At 37.8% G+C, this 16,918-nt stretch overlaps 1 protein-coding gene across 1 annotated transcript in view; it reads right to left on the bottom strand.

Annotated features, from left to right (window-relative positions):
• LOC127990697 (disks large homolog 4-like) overlaps positions 1 to 16,918 on the bottom strand; it is a 116,735-nt gene that overhangs the window by 85,401 nt on the left and 14,416 nt on the right. The gene's annotated exons all lie outside the window — the stretch shown is intronic.

Genomic DNA, 16,918 nt, shown 5'->3' with positions numbered 1-16,918 from the left:
TATCTCCTCATCCACCACCAGTGTGCAGCATCCACCTGGATGATGCGACGGCAGCCATAGTGTGCCAGAACACCCACCACACACCAGCTTACTGATGGAGAGGAGACAGAGTGATGAAGACATTCAGCAGATATGGGGATTGTTAGGAGGCCATGATGGTCAGAGGCCAGTGGGTGAATTGAGCCAGGATGCCGAGGTCACACCTCTACTCTTTTCGAAAGACATCCTGGGATTTTTAATGACCACAGAGAGTCAGGACCTCGGTTTAACGTCTCATCCGAAGGACGGATTTTACTTTGTATAAATGTTTTTGTCTTTAGAAAAAAAAAATACTATATTATAAAATATGAAATCAAAATGTAATGTTTGATCCAAACCATAAATATAATTTGAGAAAAACTAATACATTTTCCTGCAACAAATTACACTAATTTATTTAAGTTTGTCCAAAGTTTTTTTCTTCAGTGTATATGCTAGTACTCCTATTGGCTGACAGAATTAATCTTCAGTATAGATATTTCAAGAAGTATCTGAAACTTCTCAGAAGATTGAAAAAAAAGAAAAAGAAAATTATAATTCATTTTATACATATATTATGGTGTATATTTGTAAGACAGAAAGACTTAAATGTGAATGTTGTTATTAATCAAATGAGAGTGAATACATGGAATCAGACATAAACTATTTTCATATTGAAATAAGCAACCCATTTCAGCATTTTTCAACTGATGTACTGTTCTGAGCTATGACCTTCCAGGTCAGTTGATGGAAACAAAACAGCTATTTTTCTGTATGTGTTTATTTGTGTGGTTCTAATGATGTTAAGTGGCTTGGCAGTGGGGGCGATAATTAATGACCACCTCAGTTAACAAAGTCAAGCACACAAACAGCATTAAACACTCACAGAAGGAACAGTAAACAATTCAAAACCAACTAACAATAAACAAACACTTTGCCAAGTCTATAGCCCTGCGGCCTTTGCTTCTGCCTCCAGCCAAACTGAGGAAAAAACAGACCCCATTCAGCACTACTCAGCACTGAACATTACTGAACAAAGGACATCATTAGAAAAGGGATGAGATGGGACAAGAAAAGAATACAGACAGGAGACAGGGCAGGAAAGAAGACATGGTGGGACATGACAGAATAGAATAAGACTACATGATATGATATGTGATATAGGAAAGGACAGGATAGGGAAGGGCAGGGCAGGGAAAAAAATACATACCCAGGCCCGTCGCGACAAGGCAGGCAAACCAAGCAATTGCTTGGGGCCCCGAGCTGACCTGGCCTAAGACAACGACTGGTTATGAATAAAATGCAACGACACTGTGTTAGCGCCCCTTTGATCGTCAATGCAGTAACGTGTAATGACTAGGGGTGTAACGTTTCACACAAAATTCACGGTTCGGTTCAATACGATACACTGGTGTATACTTTTTTTTGTCTTTTCCCAGATAATGACACACTAGGGTGATGTCGGCTTACAGTAAATGACTTGACATGTTTCAAGTATTCCCGCTGGTGTTTTTTTTATTTAATTTTATTTATTTATTTTTTCCGCTGGTGTACCCTATTGTCATGTAGATGCAACATAATGTTGTTTTTTTATCCACCACTCTCTTGCCATCACCATGGCTTACAGGGAATCCAAAGTGCACCCAAACACCAGACCTGTTGGTTATTGGAGGATCTTCTATTTCTGGTCTGTTAAACGCATTGGCCACCGCGTACCGTGCATGAATTGCTCGCTCACTCAGCGCGTACTGAGTGAGCAAGCGCCTGACTGAGTAGCCTAACATAAACATATAAGTTGGTGTTTTTTTCTTCTTCGTGGGTGACAGGGGCGTTGTCTGTTACATCGTTTGGGTTATTGGGCTACCTTGTTGAACGCATATCATTATATTTCACTTTTTCTTTTCTTTTTTAAAATATAATTTATTAGTCCAACGAACCGTTTGGTACATAAGGCGTACCGCGTACCGAATCCAAAGGCCAATACGGTTCAATACAAATACGCGTGTCGTTACACCCTTAATATATATATTGAATATCGTAAAAAAAAAATTATAATATCGAGATACATATATTTTTTATATATCACCCAGCCCTAATACATACCATACCAAACTATGACATTCTTGGATAGGACAGGATGGGATTGGACAGGACAGGACAGGACAGAAAAGGATAGGATAGGATAGGATAGGATAGGATAGGATAGGACAGGACAGGACAGGGTAGGATAGGATAGGATAGGATAGTATAGGACAGTAAGCAGGACAGGACAGGAGAGGATGGGATGGGATAGGACAGGACAGGATAGGATAGGATAGGATAGGATAGGATAGGATAGGATAGGACAGGACGGGACAGGATAGGATAGGATAGGATAGGACGGGACAGGACAGGACAGGACAGGACAGGACAGGACAGGACAGGATAGGACAGGACGGGACAGGACAGGACAGGACAGGACAGGATGGGACAGGATAGGACGGGACAGGACAGGACAGGACAGGACAGGACAGGATAGGATAGGATAGGACAGGACAGGACAGGATAGGATAGGATAGGACAGGACAGGATAGGACAGGACAGGACAGGACAGGACAGGATAGGACAGGATAGGACAGGACAGGATAGAATCAGGACAAAAGATAAGATGCAATACAATACCATACTGAACACTGCAAGCCTGATATAATGTATCGGACAGAATAGGATAAGAGACAGGACAGAAATATGTAAAACATGATCATAACATTGTTTTAAATGTTACTCCTAAATCATCTTAGAAGAAACACAAATATCAACAAACAAGACATTTAGTTGATATAAAGTAAAGTAAGAGTGTAGAGCTATTAAATGAAAGAAGACAGCATAGTCCAGATGTTGATCTTGGGAGAATTTGATGAGAAATGGTGAGGTCATATTGAGATGTCTAACTCTGACTGATATCTTGATAAATCTGAGCACAGTTTGTTGCAATGTTGAGATATTCTGAAACTGTGAATGTAATACAAATATTATTATACAATTGATAAAAAAAAAAAAAAAATATATATATATATATATATATATTAGGGGTGTAACGATACGCGTATTCGTATTGAACCGTTCGGTACGAGTAATTAATTATATTTGAAAAAAAAAAAAAAGAGAGAGAAAGAAATATAATGATATGCGTTCAACAAGGTAGCCCAATAACCCAAACAACGTAACAGGCAACGCCCCTGACACTCCCGAAGAAGAAAAAAACACCATCTTATATGTTTATGTTAGGCTACTCAGCAGGCGCTCGCTCACTCAGTACGCGCTGAAGGCTCGTTGCAAAATAGCCAATGCGTTTAACAGACTAGAAATGAGAAGATCCCCCAATAACCAACAGGTCTGGTGTTTGGGTGCACTTTGGATTCCCTTTAAGCTATAATGGTGATGGCAAGAGAGTGGTGGATAAAAAAACAACGGTATGTCGCATCTGCAACATGACAGGGTACACCAGCGGGATTACAAAAAAAAAAAAAAAAAAAAAAACCAGCGGGAATATCTGGGATATATGCGTCAGTACTATCTGGGAAAAGACGAAAAAAAGGAGAAACATGCACGCAGCAAACTATCCCTGCAGCATTTAGACACTATAGCTTACAGGGAATCTGACCCAAACACCTGACCTGTTGGTTATTTTAGGATCTTATATTTCTGGTCTGTTAAATGCATTAGACATTTTGCAACGAGCCTTCAGCGCGTGCTGAGTGAGCGAGCGCCTTAGGGGCCGTTCACATATCGTGCCTAAAAACGCATGGAAAACGCTAAGCGCGTCTTTCTCCTCCTTTCCAAAGCGCTCGGGCAGAAGCGCTCATGAGGCGTCTGTCTTTGCTAAGCAACAATGACGTGCTCTCTCCATGAGACGCGGAAATTTCAGCGAAGGATAAATGGATTTGCAGCTCTAAAAATCGCTTGCAGTAGCTCTGCTACTGAATTTATTTCAAAATTGCAATCCATATACAACTATGATCAGCTGTTCCTTCATCTTGGCTGAGCTCTCAACGTTGTTACGGGAAAGGATGAAGCTGATTGGTTGGTTCTTGTCACATGACCCGCGGTGCGCTTGCGGCATTCTGAAAAGTTGAGATGTTTTTACATTTTGCTGTATCTAAAACGTATCGAACCGAACCGAACCGAACCGTGACATCAGTGTATCGTATCGAACCGAACCGTGAATTTTGTGAACCGTTACACCCCTAATATATATATATATATATATATATATATATATATATATATATATGAGAAAGCATTAGACTTAGACAGAAGTATCCATTTGTCCTCCATTTAATCTCACTGCTGTCCTGAGAATTTGCTATTTTTCTTTTGTAAAAAATAATATGTGTTGATGCTATTTCCTGTTACTCATGCCAGGCATTTGATTCCTTATGAATATGTCATACAAACAAGTATCTACGTAAGAGTACGCCCCCTTACAGACATTTTTGGTTATCCACTATTAGGTCATCTCCTGCCTCTCATTGTGTTTAATATGATGAATTCTCCTCTCTCGTCCCATTCTATTAATCTCTATACATCACCATCCTTCTCCATGCTTGCTCATACGCACATAATTATTATCATATGAAAACACTCATACATCTTTTTCTCTTTCTCATTCCTTCACCCCCCTCTCTCTGTTCTCTACATGATACCCTGCCATGTTGTCATGGCAACAATCAGGACCCAAGGGCTCCGTTGCTAGGCAACTCACATCACCCATAAGAGGAACATGATGATAAAAAGTCAGAAACAAACAAACCACGTAAATCAAAGGTTAATTCTTTCATTATTTGTGAGTGTGTGGCTCTAGTACCAATACTTCAATAACTCTTTCTTTAAAAGACGACGCATGTCATATTCAGAACCTCAGTCACACACACTGTTCCCTTAAACACAACACACAATCCTTCCTTCATCTTACAATGAGACAGAACTGCAGAAGCTATTGTGACTGTACATAATCTTAAAGACTGTGCATTTGCTGGATATCACTTCCTTTTGCTATCAAACTCAAACATCTGGTACTCCCATAAGTTCCCAATGTGTTATCTGAATTGCAAGTGGTGCAAGTGGTTGTGGGAAGCAGCTTGCTGATGCTACAGTTCTGTACCGGGCCACTGAGTGGCAGTGCGTGACTCAGCAATACAGCAGCATCCTCAGAAACTCACCACACATGCCACTGATCTCTTCATTATTGAATTATTTGTATTTGTGTGTGTGTGTGTGTGTGTATGTGTGTGTTGTTAATTGCTGAGTGTTACACTATTCAGTTATGCCAAATCCCAAGCTGCATGGGAAGTGCTTGAAATCTATTCTGGTTTGGACACCACAGTCTGGAGACTAAAATTATGATTGTAAACAACTTAGATATTTGAAATAAGAAAATTAAGACCCTATTCTTACATTTCAAAGAAAATAGTTAAGGTGTGTGCAAAGTCGCCAGAATTTTCTGGGTGGTTGCCAATGTGTTGCTATGCAGTTACTAAGATGTTCAGAGAGTTTTTAGCATGTTGCTTTTCAAATGTTAGGACGTTCTTAGTGGTTGCTAGGTGATAAATGCTTAATGGACCATGTCAAAAGACCTCAATGATACATCTCAGGTCCCTCTTCCATTTTAAGTGTGTGCTATTTTTCAGCCTTTTATCATCAGTGAGTCATCCGTCTCTGAAATCCTCTGTTTCATTGCTTAGACAGGTAAAAACACATCTCTTTTCAACAAGAAACATGGTATTAGGAAAACTTTCTAACAGAAAAGCTGCAGAATGAATTACACACCAGAGTTTAATACAAAAAAGTTGGGACACTGTACAAATTGTGAATAAAAACAGAATGCAATGATGTGGAAGTTTCAAATTTCACTATTTTATTCAGAATACAACAATAGATGACATATCAAATGTTTAAACTGAGAAAATTTATAATTTTAAGGGAAAAATAAGTTGATTTTAAATTTCATGGATTTTAATAATTTCACTTTTTGATTCTTCTGGCCACAGACCAGTTTTCCACTTTGCCACAGTCCATTTTAAATGAGCCTTGGCCCAGAGAAAACTCCTGCACTTCTGGATCATGTTCAGATATGGCTTCTTTTTTGACCTATAGAGTTTTAGCCAGCAACGGAGAATGGCACGGTGGATTGTGTTCATCGACAATGTTTTCTGGAGGTATTCCTGAGCCCATGTTGTGATTTCCATTACAGTATCATTCCTGTATGTGATGCAGTGCTAAGGGCTAGAAGATCACGGGCATCCAGTATGGTTTTCCAGCCTTGACCCTTAAACACAGAGATTGTTCCAGATTCTCTGAATCTTTGGATGATATTATGCACTGGTATTGCTCCACTATTTTTCGCCGCAGCATTGGGGGAATTGGTGATCCTCTGCCCATCTTGACTTCTGAGAGACACTGCCACTCCGAGAGGCTCTTTTTATACCCAATCATGTTGCCAATTGACCTAATAAGTTGCAAATTGGTCCTCCAGCTGTTTCTTATATGTACATTTAACTTTTCCGGCCTCTTATTGCTACCTGTCCCAACTTTTTTGTTATCTGTAGCTCTCATGAAATCCAAAATGAGCCAATATTTGGCCTGACATTTCAAAATGTCTCACCTTCAACATTTGATATGTTATCTATATTCTATTGTGAATAAAATCTAAGTTTATGATATTTGTAAATTATTCCATTCCTTTTTTACTCACAATTTGTACAGTGTCCCAACTTTTTTGGAATCGGGTTTGTACTTTAAAACAATGCACTATTATTCAATTTTAAGTGTGGACACTAGCATGAGAAATAAAAGTATATTTTAAAACTATTTGAACAATTAGAAATGCAAAAGAAAGAAAAAAGAAAGAAAATCATGTAAATGTAAAATTGGATTAAAATGCATCAAAATAAAAGTAAAAATTAAAGGACATTAAATGAAATAAAATAATGCAGTAGTCTCTGTAAAGGTAAGTGTTTCCTGCTTAATCAGAGAATGCAAAGGTACTGTAAATATGTTTGCTCACCATGTCTGGAGTGAACACATCGTATTTTAAGCTTAATAACCTGCTGAAAGTTTAATAGGTTTATATTCAGTCGGTATTTTCACTTAAAAAGAGGCATACTGCATTAATGGGCATGGTAGCTGGACTCCTTCGCTGAGTCTAGTAAGATCTGTAATGTATTTTAAAGAAGTCTCTTCTGCTCATCAAGGCTGCATTTATTTGATCAAAAATACAATTAGAAATCATTCTAATATGCTGATTTATTATCAAATGTGCTGCTTAATATACAGGGCCGTGCACAGACCTTTTGAGGGGCATGTACTGAAACTGAAAAAGGGCACCCCCTCCCTTTTTTTATATCAATTATATATATTCTCTTTTTTAGCTGTTCTGTTTGGTTTCATAAGCTAATTTGTATTATTTGGTTAACATTATTATGAATGACATTGAGAAGACGGGAAGGTGAGCAATGAGTCAAGTATTTTTGACTAACTTTTTTGAAAAGTAATTATGTCCAACACTACGGTACAACTCAATTCCAGATTATAAGAAACTATAGCCATACCGTTACTATAACATATCCAACATGTTTCTGCCTACCTGGCAAAAATTTTATACTGTGGTGGACCAGGGATGTTGGTTTCTTGAAGGTCTCTTATTCACTACACTTTCCATAAAATAAGCCAGCAATGAAAGAATAAATAAAAATAGTGTGAAAAGTACAGTTGCAGTGAAAAGCATTTCTGAAGGATCACGTGACACTGAACAGTACTAACTGGAGTAATGATGCTGAAAATTCAGCTTTGATCACAAAAATAAATGACATTTTAAAATATATTCAAATAGAAAACAGTTATTTAAAATTGTAAAAATATTACACTATATTACTGTTTTTGCTGTATTTTGGATTGTGGCGAGTGGGGCGGGGCCGAGAGGCGTGGGAACGAGGGGTGAGGCCAGGTGTAGTGATTGGAGATGAGCTACACCTGCGCCCCACCGCCAGTATCGAGTCCCACGTAGGAGATGGAAGGATATAAAACTGGAGCGACGACCGTGAAGGACGAGAGAGGACCAGGCCTGGGACATTATTTTATGTTTTGGCTTTTATTTGTGCGCACCAGTCGTCCGTGAGGGGCTGACGCGCTGTTTTGTTTATTTTTGAATATCAAAGTCTTTATTTGATTGTGCGCCGGTTCCCGCCTCCTTCTTCCCGATAATTAGGGAGTTTTTATTGTTACATGGATCAAATAAACGAAGCCTTGGAATGAATCATGAATTACATTCTGCATGATAAAATATAAAGATTTCACAGTGATCTTCTGTAATTTTTTTTAGTTACTACTACATTACTGTAGTAAAACCATGTTTTACTACTTTTTATACAGAGAGTATACGGAGAGTATACCATAACATGATTATCCTAAATGTTAAAAAATTAAGTATATCAGCAATCATAAATCAAAGAAGAAATTTCTTAGAAATATAGTTATCTAGGTGACGAGGATCACTCGCTGCTTTGTGTAAGTTCCAGTACGAAACAGTGCGGGGGCGCACCTGTTATGATTTTCCGATGGTAAAAACAAATTATATGTTGTTGTTATCAATATATAGTTTTTGACCAGCGAATGCGTGCAAATGTTTTTTTTTTTTTTTTTGTCCGTCATTAAAACGGCGACGGCGCCTGCCGCTGCCGGGATCACATTATATTTTCATCTTCAGGTTACAAACTAGTTTTTGTAGCTATATAGACGGAGCGCTCAGTTTTTCCTGTGGTAAAATGCATTTGGCCAAAATCGCATTTTATAAAAGATGAAATGCTACTATATGCCCAGACTATTTAAAGGGACAATAAGTAACTTTTTAGGTATTTTATTATCTAAAATCAATATTTTTATTGATAAATATGCCCTCAATGGTGTACAAATACCTATGCCAATGTTTAAACTAATCCTTGTAAATGAAGAATTTATTATCTTTATATACATGGGATGGGTAGGTCGACGGAGGCTTCCATGTAGTTCCGCCATCTTGCAAAACTATAATAGCAGAGAGGGACAAAAAGTACTAAGCCAACACGTTTCCACAGCGCGTTTTCGGTCAGAGCCAGAAACGCAGGTGCAGAGCAGTGAGAGGCGCTTGAAACTGCAGCGGCAAGTTTAAAAGTCTGGATTGCATTCTTATTATGGACCATACATATGCCGCGCCACAGGAGAAGAAAACATCGTCGCCAAAACAGTCAAAAATAGAACATAAAAGGAAACGTGACCGTAGATTACAGAAAACAAGAGTTAATGTCGGGGAAGCTTTTTCTAGGTGGAAAGAGCTAATGCTTGATAAAGATTTCAAAAGAGACGCTGAAGTGGCCAGTTTTCTTCTCAACAGGTAAGTCAGTGTTACAATCTATATTATAATATTTTTTTTTATATCTAACAATGCATATAATTCAGAAAATATAACGAATAAAGAAGACATAACTACTAATTACAATATTTCATGTTTTCCACAGTTAGTAATTCATACTGTAACATTCGTTTGTTAGTTGTCATGTTGCAGTTTGTTTGAAATAACACACCTGTTCACCTGAAGGAAAACTCGACGAAGTGCTATTAGAAGACATCCTGTCAAAGCTTTTTGGTACATATCGCCTACTGTAGATGCAACGCGCATTTGAAAAAGCGAGGCGCTGGAGAGCAAAATTAGTTTGAATGCAAAATACAATTTCACCACTAGATGGGAGTAATTCCTACTTACTGTCCCTTTAAGTGTTGGCTATGTATTGGCTATAACTAGATGGCAAATGCTAGCATTCTCTCTCAGGCGACGTCCCACATGTCTCAGCCAGTCAGACAGACATCCAATAAATAAAATACGAGCCTTTATAGACATAGTGTTTAGTAGTACTTATTCAAACAACAAGATATTTATTTACCCTTCGCAAAACTGTTCAGCTCAGCTGTTGTCTACTGTGCGGCTGCTGTGGAACTTCAGTTGATTCAATGAATATAGAGGGGGCGGAGTTATCAACTTACTGACAGCTTGAGGATCGAATTAGATTTACACAAGCTTGTTTTAAGAACTTTCATTTGCTAAATATTTGTAAAACAGACATACAGACGTAAATGGTGACCAATAGCATTAAAAAAAAAAACAAAAAAAAAAACCACCAAAAAAAGGGCACTTCGGAGTGTAAGGGCAAAAAGGGCATGTGCTCTGCACAGGTTGAGCCCTACCTGTGCACGTGCCTGTTAATATATATATATATATATATATATATATATATATATATATATATATATATATATATATATATATATATATATATATATATATATATATTTTTTTTTTTTTTTTTTTTTTTTGTGGAAGTTGTGAAACCTTTTTTTTATCAATAGAAAGTTAAAAAGAACAACATTTATTGAAAATATAAATATTTTCTAACAATTTAAGTCTTAACTACTATTTAACACATCTTTGTTGAATCAAAGTTTTCATTTCTTTCAAAAATTAAACTCTGCTGACCCCAAACTTTTGAACAGTAGTGTATATTGTTTTAAGTAAATGCCATTTTTTTCCTTCTTTTTATTTATCAAACAATTGTGAAAAAGTATCACAGTAAAAATAAATAAATAAAAAAGTCCTTGTTTCATTGAGAATGATGTTACAGCACATCCAACTACTAATTTCATCAATCCACTGGTATAAGGAGTCTATCGACTGCATAATCTAATTCTGGTGTTTATTTTTGCCCCATATTTCTTCAGTGTTATCTGCACTATTTGCACAGTCTTGCCATTATTTTACATCTGCCTGTTCATCTACCTACTGTTGTGGTATAAACCATTTCCAGTAACTCCAACATTTTCTTCCCGATTTTTACAGTCAATTGCTTCAAAAACAGAGTCAGAGTGTTGATGATGATGTTAATAATGTCTGAGAAGAAAACACCACTAATAACTGCCATGTGAGAAAACAAGTGGACAAATCAACCTTATTGTCTCTCTCTCTCTCTCTCTCTCTCTTTCTGTGATACAGTTCTAGTCTTCATTTTTGGAAAGTCCAGATGGGCCACCTGGTGTGACAGTGGCAGCTTGTGTTGTTCAAAAGTGAGCCCTGTCCTGTCTCACCTTGCCTAGACAGAACTTACACAGGTGTCTGGCGAGAAGAGAACGTGCCCTGCCACCCATGGCCTTTCTCCCACTTCATTTTTAGCATCAACTTTGCCCTAAGCCAACCGATTCAGTTTACACTCGACATTCACTCAGCTACTAGTGAATCCTGATAGTCCATTTTTCCTTTTTACTGATTTGTATTTGCAACCACATGAGGGTGAGTAAATGATGACAGAATCTGAATGCCTGGATGAGCGACTTTTAATGAGCTTTTTATGTGTGATCAGTTATGCAGCAGAGGACGTGAGAAAGACTGATCATGCGTCTCAAGTGTGTGTGTGTGTGAATATGGAGGATGCACCTCTGCAGTGAATGCGTGTGCTGAAGGTTGATGTATGCGTGTAGGAGACTCACTGAGAAAAAAGCACGGATGGGTGGATGAGAATTGAGGGGAATGAATGAAAGAGAGAAGGGCAGTTAGATGAGTGGGAACGGTAGGTCATTATTACAAGTACATCTCAACTGAGAACCGCCAAAGAAATATAAGCTCTGCGTGTTAGCATGTGTTTGCCAGGTAACCATGTGAATGAATACTTTATGCATTGAAGACAGCACATGCCTTCTGCATCACTGCCCAATGCACTGAAGTGTGTAAATTTGTTCACACATCATACACTGTATACGTGCAAGTATATACCCGTCATGTACTTTAGCATTACTAAGCTTTTGCTTCCTTCAAGTCATGTCAGAAAGATCATATTGATGAGTGCACATGAATGGCACCACCATTTTTAATGATAAGTGGGAAACTGGGGATTTTCTTTAAGCCTTCACTTTTCAAGGCTGGGAGAGTGTGCATTAATAAAATCATGACAGGAGCTAACTGGTGTCAATCATAATTAAGTCATGACATCGTGTACACTGCTGAGGTAGAACAGAGCTAAAGCTAGCTTTTATCTTGGCTTGTGTTTCACAGGACTTGAAATCAAATGCTACACATTTCAAATGCATCACTCTACCAGGTTAGTTACCAAGCAGGTTTACTACAGTTTACTACAGCCATACATATGAAGCTGGATATTTGATGCAAATATTAAAATGTATTAGTTTACAAATCATGAACTGTGATGAAATTCTTTTGAATGAATGAAGTCATAATATGGTGACTTTCTTCTTTCAGACAAATCCAGTCGGAGTTATATTAAAAATGGTCTTTGATCTTTCAAGCTCTGTCATTGCAGTCAGCTGGTGTTGCATTGCTTCAGTCCAAAAGACGTGAAATAAAAAGCGCCCATCCATAAAAAAAGTGTCTCACACGGCTCCGCAAAAGTGACCTCATACGTAATTCCCCCTGAACTACTTCTGTTTACAACAGTGAGCACAAGCTAGATTCAAGTGATTATTACGCATCGATTCACTACAGAAGGCCTTTGTTTACCTCCCAGAGCTGTGTGAGACACTTTTTTTTATGGATGGGCGCTTTTTATTTGAGTTCTTTTGGATTGATGCATGCAACACCCGCTGAGTGGCATTAAACAGCCTGAAAAATCAAAGACAATTTTTCATTTGTGGGTAAACTAACCCTTTAAAACTGGAAATAGCTAACAACTGAAAACTAAAACGGAAATAAAAAATAAATTAAAGCAAAATATTAAACAGGTAGAGTCCGTAAACAGCAAAACAATACTTTGCAATGTCAATGAGTGCAACTTAAATAGTCCTTCTATTTGGAAACAGCTGTAGGTGTAATCAGTTCCTGGCATGGGGTATTCTGGGAGATGCAGTCCGTGAAACAATGGTACATTTTATAAGGATGGAGTGCCCTTTTGAGGAGGAGATCCTGACATGCTTTTCATTAACTTTTTTTTTTTATTTTATTTTTTTTATACTGGTTTAAATTCTCTTCACAGACAGATAGCAGTCAATAATTAAAGTGCTTCAAATATGGAAGTCTCAGTCAATGCATAACCACTGCATTCAGTCCAAAGAAAATCAGGTTTGTTACAGAAGTGCAAGCAAAATTCAAAGACTTGCCAAAACAGAGAGACAGACAATGTGGTAAAACAAGGGTTAACACTGGCAGTGTTTTTACAGGATGGAGGAGTTTGATGGGATGTTTGGGTTAGAATCGATACACCAGTCTTTCAGAGTAGACTATCTTCTCAATGGGTAAGCTAAACTTCAAGTTAATAGAATTCCTAATATGTTTTATTAAAAGTAGCCTAATGTTACCTGTTGAGACATTCCTATACACTTTTATACTTGTAAGAGCTGTGTTTGTGATGTTTGAGTTTGGGGAGGTGTGATGTGCGAAAGAGGCGTTTGCAAAGGATGTTTAAAAACCTGCTTTATATTTGAAGGTGACACTGATCACAGAAATTGTGTACTATATCTTTAAAATATATTAGTTGTTTCCCACACTTCATATTTCTATATTCAGTATTTTATATTTAAAACTTTAATTTCATATAACATTTTGATGCAACACACTGGAGTTATGTAAATGCATTCATGGCATCTCTGAGCTGCATCTAACTTTGCATTGTACACTGCACATTTTGGCAAATGTAGAGGCTGGTGGAAGGTCTTGATATTCTGCATGCTGTACATAGTGTATGAAAGAAACAGAGTATGTTAGTAGAATGTTAGTAAACAAAGCCAGGATGGCAATGGGACTGGACATCTAACAGCTGGAGTCACTTAGGAACTGCTGCAAAAACGGCTGCTTAGCCTTTTCATCACACACACACAAAATCAAACTGCTCGGCTTATTTATTCATCCATGCCTCCACAGCTCTCAGTTTAAGATGACAAGTATGTCATGAAACAGTGTGCCAGAGTTTTTCCACATGTGTGTATGTGTCAGGGCTTGTTTAAGTAGGATGCGTGTGGGTGAACGCATGTTGGTGTGTGTGTGCGAGCATGTATATGCAACATGGCCAAGTCTGTAGGCAGCAGTGTGTTGATCCACAATGGAAAGAGTGCGCACGGGCTCACCGCTGCATTTGTGTGAGCATATCTGTAAAAGAATCGAACATTAGCTCATGTTTCGAGACTGACTGTGTGTGAGCACGTATGTTTGCACGTGTGATGATAAAGCCTTATTTTGTGCAAGATGTTTTCAGATGTGAGAAACAGGCTGTTAGCCTGTTGTGCAAATGTGTGTGTGTTAATGCTCTTACAGTGTGTCTCTAATGTCAGCAGATAAAGTAGAGAGGTCATATTTGATCTCTTCTCAAGGACACCGGTCTCTGTCTTTCCTTCTGGCAAAGAGATTCATGCTGCCAGTTGTGGCCCTGCATGTGTCCAGGTTGAGCCATCTCTAATCGCCACCAAATAATATTTTTATGATTTGATGTCCACATATGCATACTAACACAAATACTGGCATATGTGGTTAATGGTAACTCTCCATTTAGGCGTAACTGTTTTATACTTGACAAATCATAGTTTCCTAAACCCTACCCAAACATAACGCTTACAGATTTTGTGTATGTGGGTAAATAAATAAAAATTGTGTCCTCGTAAACCACATATGCCACACAAATGTTCACTTTAAGGCATGATGAAACACAAGTAGCATCAGATCTCATATTCCGTATTGTGATGTACATCCAAGTGTAACAGAAAAAACGTGGGCGTGGCTTTTAAAAATGCCAGCAGATGTATGTTTGTAGGGGCAGGGCTTATGTGGACTAATTGAGTGCTTCTCAAACAGAAGTCTGCATCCTTCATAGTTCAGTCCTATGGAGGCTTGTAGGCTGGAGTCCTCCTCAGCATTAAACGCTACAATGCGATGCTCTTGTAAGTGCACGTGGCTACGTCACATATGTTCCTGCCCTCACCATCACAGCATGAAAACAATAGTAAAACGTAAATTTGAAAAAACAACAACTTTGTATTACAGCTTTTTATATTATTTGTCTTTCTCTAAATGCAAATACAATGAATCACAGTCATCTACAGCAGGGGTCTCCAAACTTGTTTCTGGAGGGCCGGTGTCCTGCAGAGTTTAACTCCAACCCTAATTAAACACACCTGAAACAGCTAATCAAGGTCTTACTAGGCATACTAGAAACTTTCAGGCAGGTGTTTTGAGGGAAATTGGATCTAATCTCTGCAGGACACAGAGTTTGGAGACCCCTGGTCTACAGTCTCCCAGTGGCTTACATTATTAGCAGTTTAGTGTTAAGTGTCTCCATAGTGTTGTGATACGGCATATTCACGTAGCAGCAGTGGTGAAGAGAGAACGCGATTAAGAAACAGTTTAGAGAGTAGAAATCAATCTACATTTGAAATATTAGTCACAGATTACTGGTCACTTTCTAAAAAATAAAATTATAGCTCATGTACTAATAATTCTATATAAATAAATAGTTTTCTCCCTATGCAAATATGTTAGAAACGATCCATCGTGATACAAATGCCAAATTGTATCCGATGATTTGCATCATTACCTTTTAATCCAATGCAACGATGCAAATTTGTGAATCTTCCCATCCCTACCACATAAACTTTTAATAGATACCACAAGGTATCTTTTCTGTGTTAAAAGCTCTAATTCTGCACTCAAAATCTACTGGGACATTTCTGCTTGCAAGTTTGGAAGTTGTAATTACACCATAATGTGTGTTGAAATAATTTTGGTCAGATATAACCAACTTTTTTGTTTGTCTTACTGATAAACAAGCTATTGTACATGGTCCATGTTAGTGCTAAATTTAAATTACACTATTAAAAAATATATATAAAAACAATGCTAACACATTATAATATAATATAATGTAAAGGAAACTGCAGGTTCGCATTATTTAAATCAGATCCTGAAGCAGCAAATCTAGCTTTGGACATCATAGATCACATGCTTTCCTCAAAACAAATCAAGCTCAAGTACAGTGCTTTAATATCAAATGTGTTGTTTTTTCCCTACTTTTACTGCTCACTTGGATTATGACCATTGCCTGTTCCTTTGGATTACTCTTTTGTCACTTCTTTCTTCTTGTCGATTCTTTCAAATCGGTAGATTTATTTGGGAACAAAGCAAGTGATGTGTGGCTTCTGTCACTTCTCTGAGAAATCCCTCCCGAAGACTTGAGTTTTGATGCCAGAGGAAAGACTTTATAGGTTTCTATAAACAATACATATCATTCAGGTCACTGAATGATATGTATAGCGTTCCGTGGGAAAAAATACACGTTATTGGGGTTGCTTCTATTTTTTTTTTTTTCAATTACAAAACAGTCATGCTCTTAAAAAGAAGACCCAAATGCACAGCTAGTTCAAACCCAGACTGTTTTGAAGTTCAAAACCAGTAAAAATCAGACTGTCCAACTTAAAATTGGACAGATGGTCACCTTATGAGACAACTACATAGCAAACAATTATTTGAAATATTTATCATTGCATAATGACTCATGTATTGCTAATGACATGCTATTTTTATACCAGTAGAAGGAAGTGTAGGGTATTCTGCACAGTATTGTGCAAGTAGTAAGCTCGAATTCTGAACATGACCACATACTCACATGGAGGCGGTAGCTAAATATACAATGCTATGCTACCTAAAAAAAATCAAGTTAGTATGTACCCATAGATCTCATTTAGCAAATGAACAGTCATGCAGTTTACTTGCATGCCAGTTTATTGAAACGGCTCAAAGGGATGCTGTCTTGTATATGAGCGATGCTGGACATGGCACAGATCAGCACAGCTGCTGACATTCACCAACTTACATCTCTTACATGTATTATTCATGTAAACATGCTAT

This window comes from Carassius gibelio, chromosome A5, assembly GCF_023724105.1.
Source record: "Carassius gibelio isolate Cgi1373 ecotype wild population from Czech Republic chromosome A5, carGib1.2-hapl.c, whole genome shotgun sequence".
Classification (NCBI taxonomy): Eukaryota; Metazoa; Chordata; class Actinopteri; order Cypriniformes; family Cyprinidae; genus Carassius; species Carassius gibelio.
Note: the sequence above shows the minus strand (reverse complement) of the source record. Positions and strands in the feature narration are given on the sequence as shown.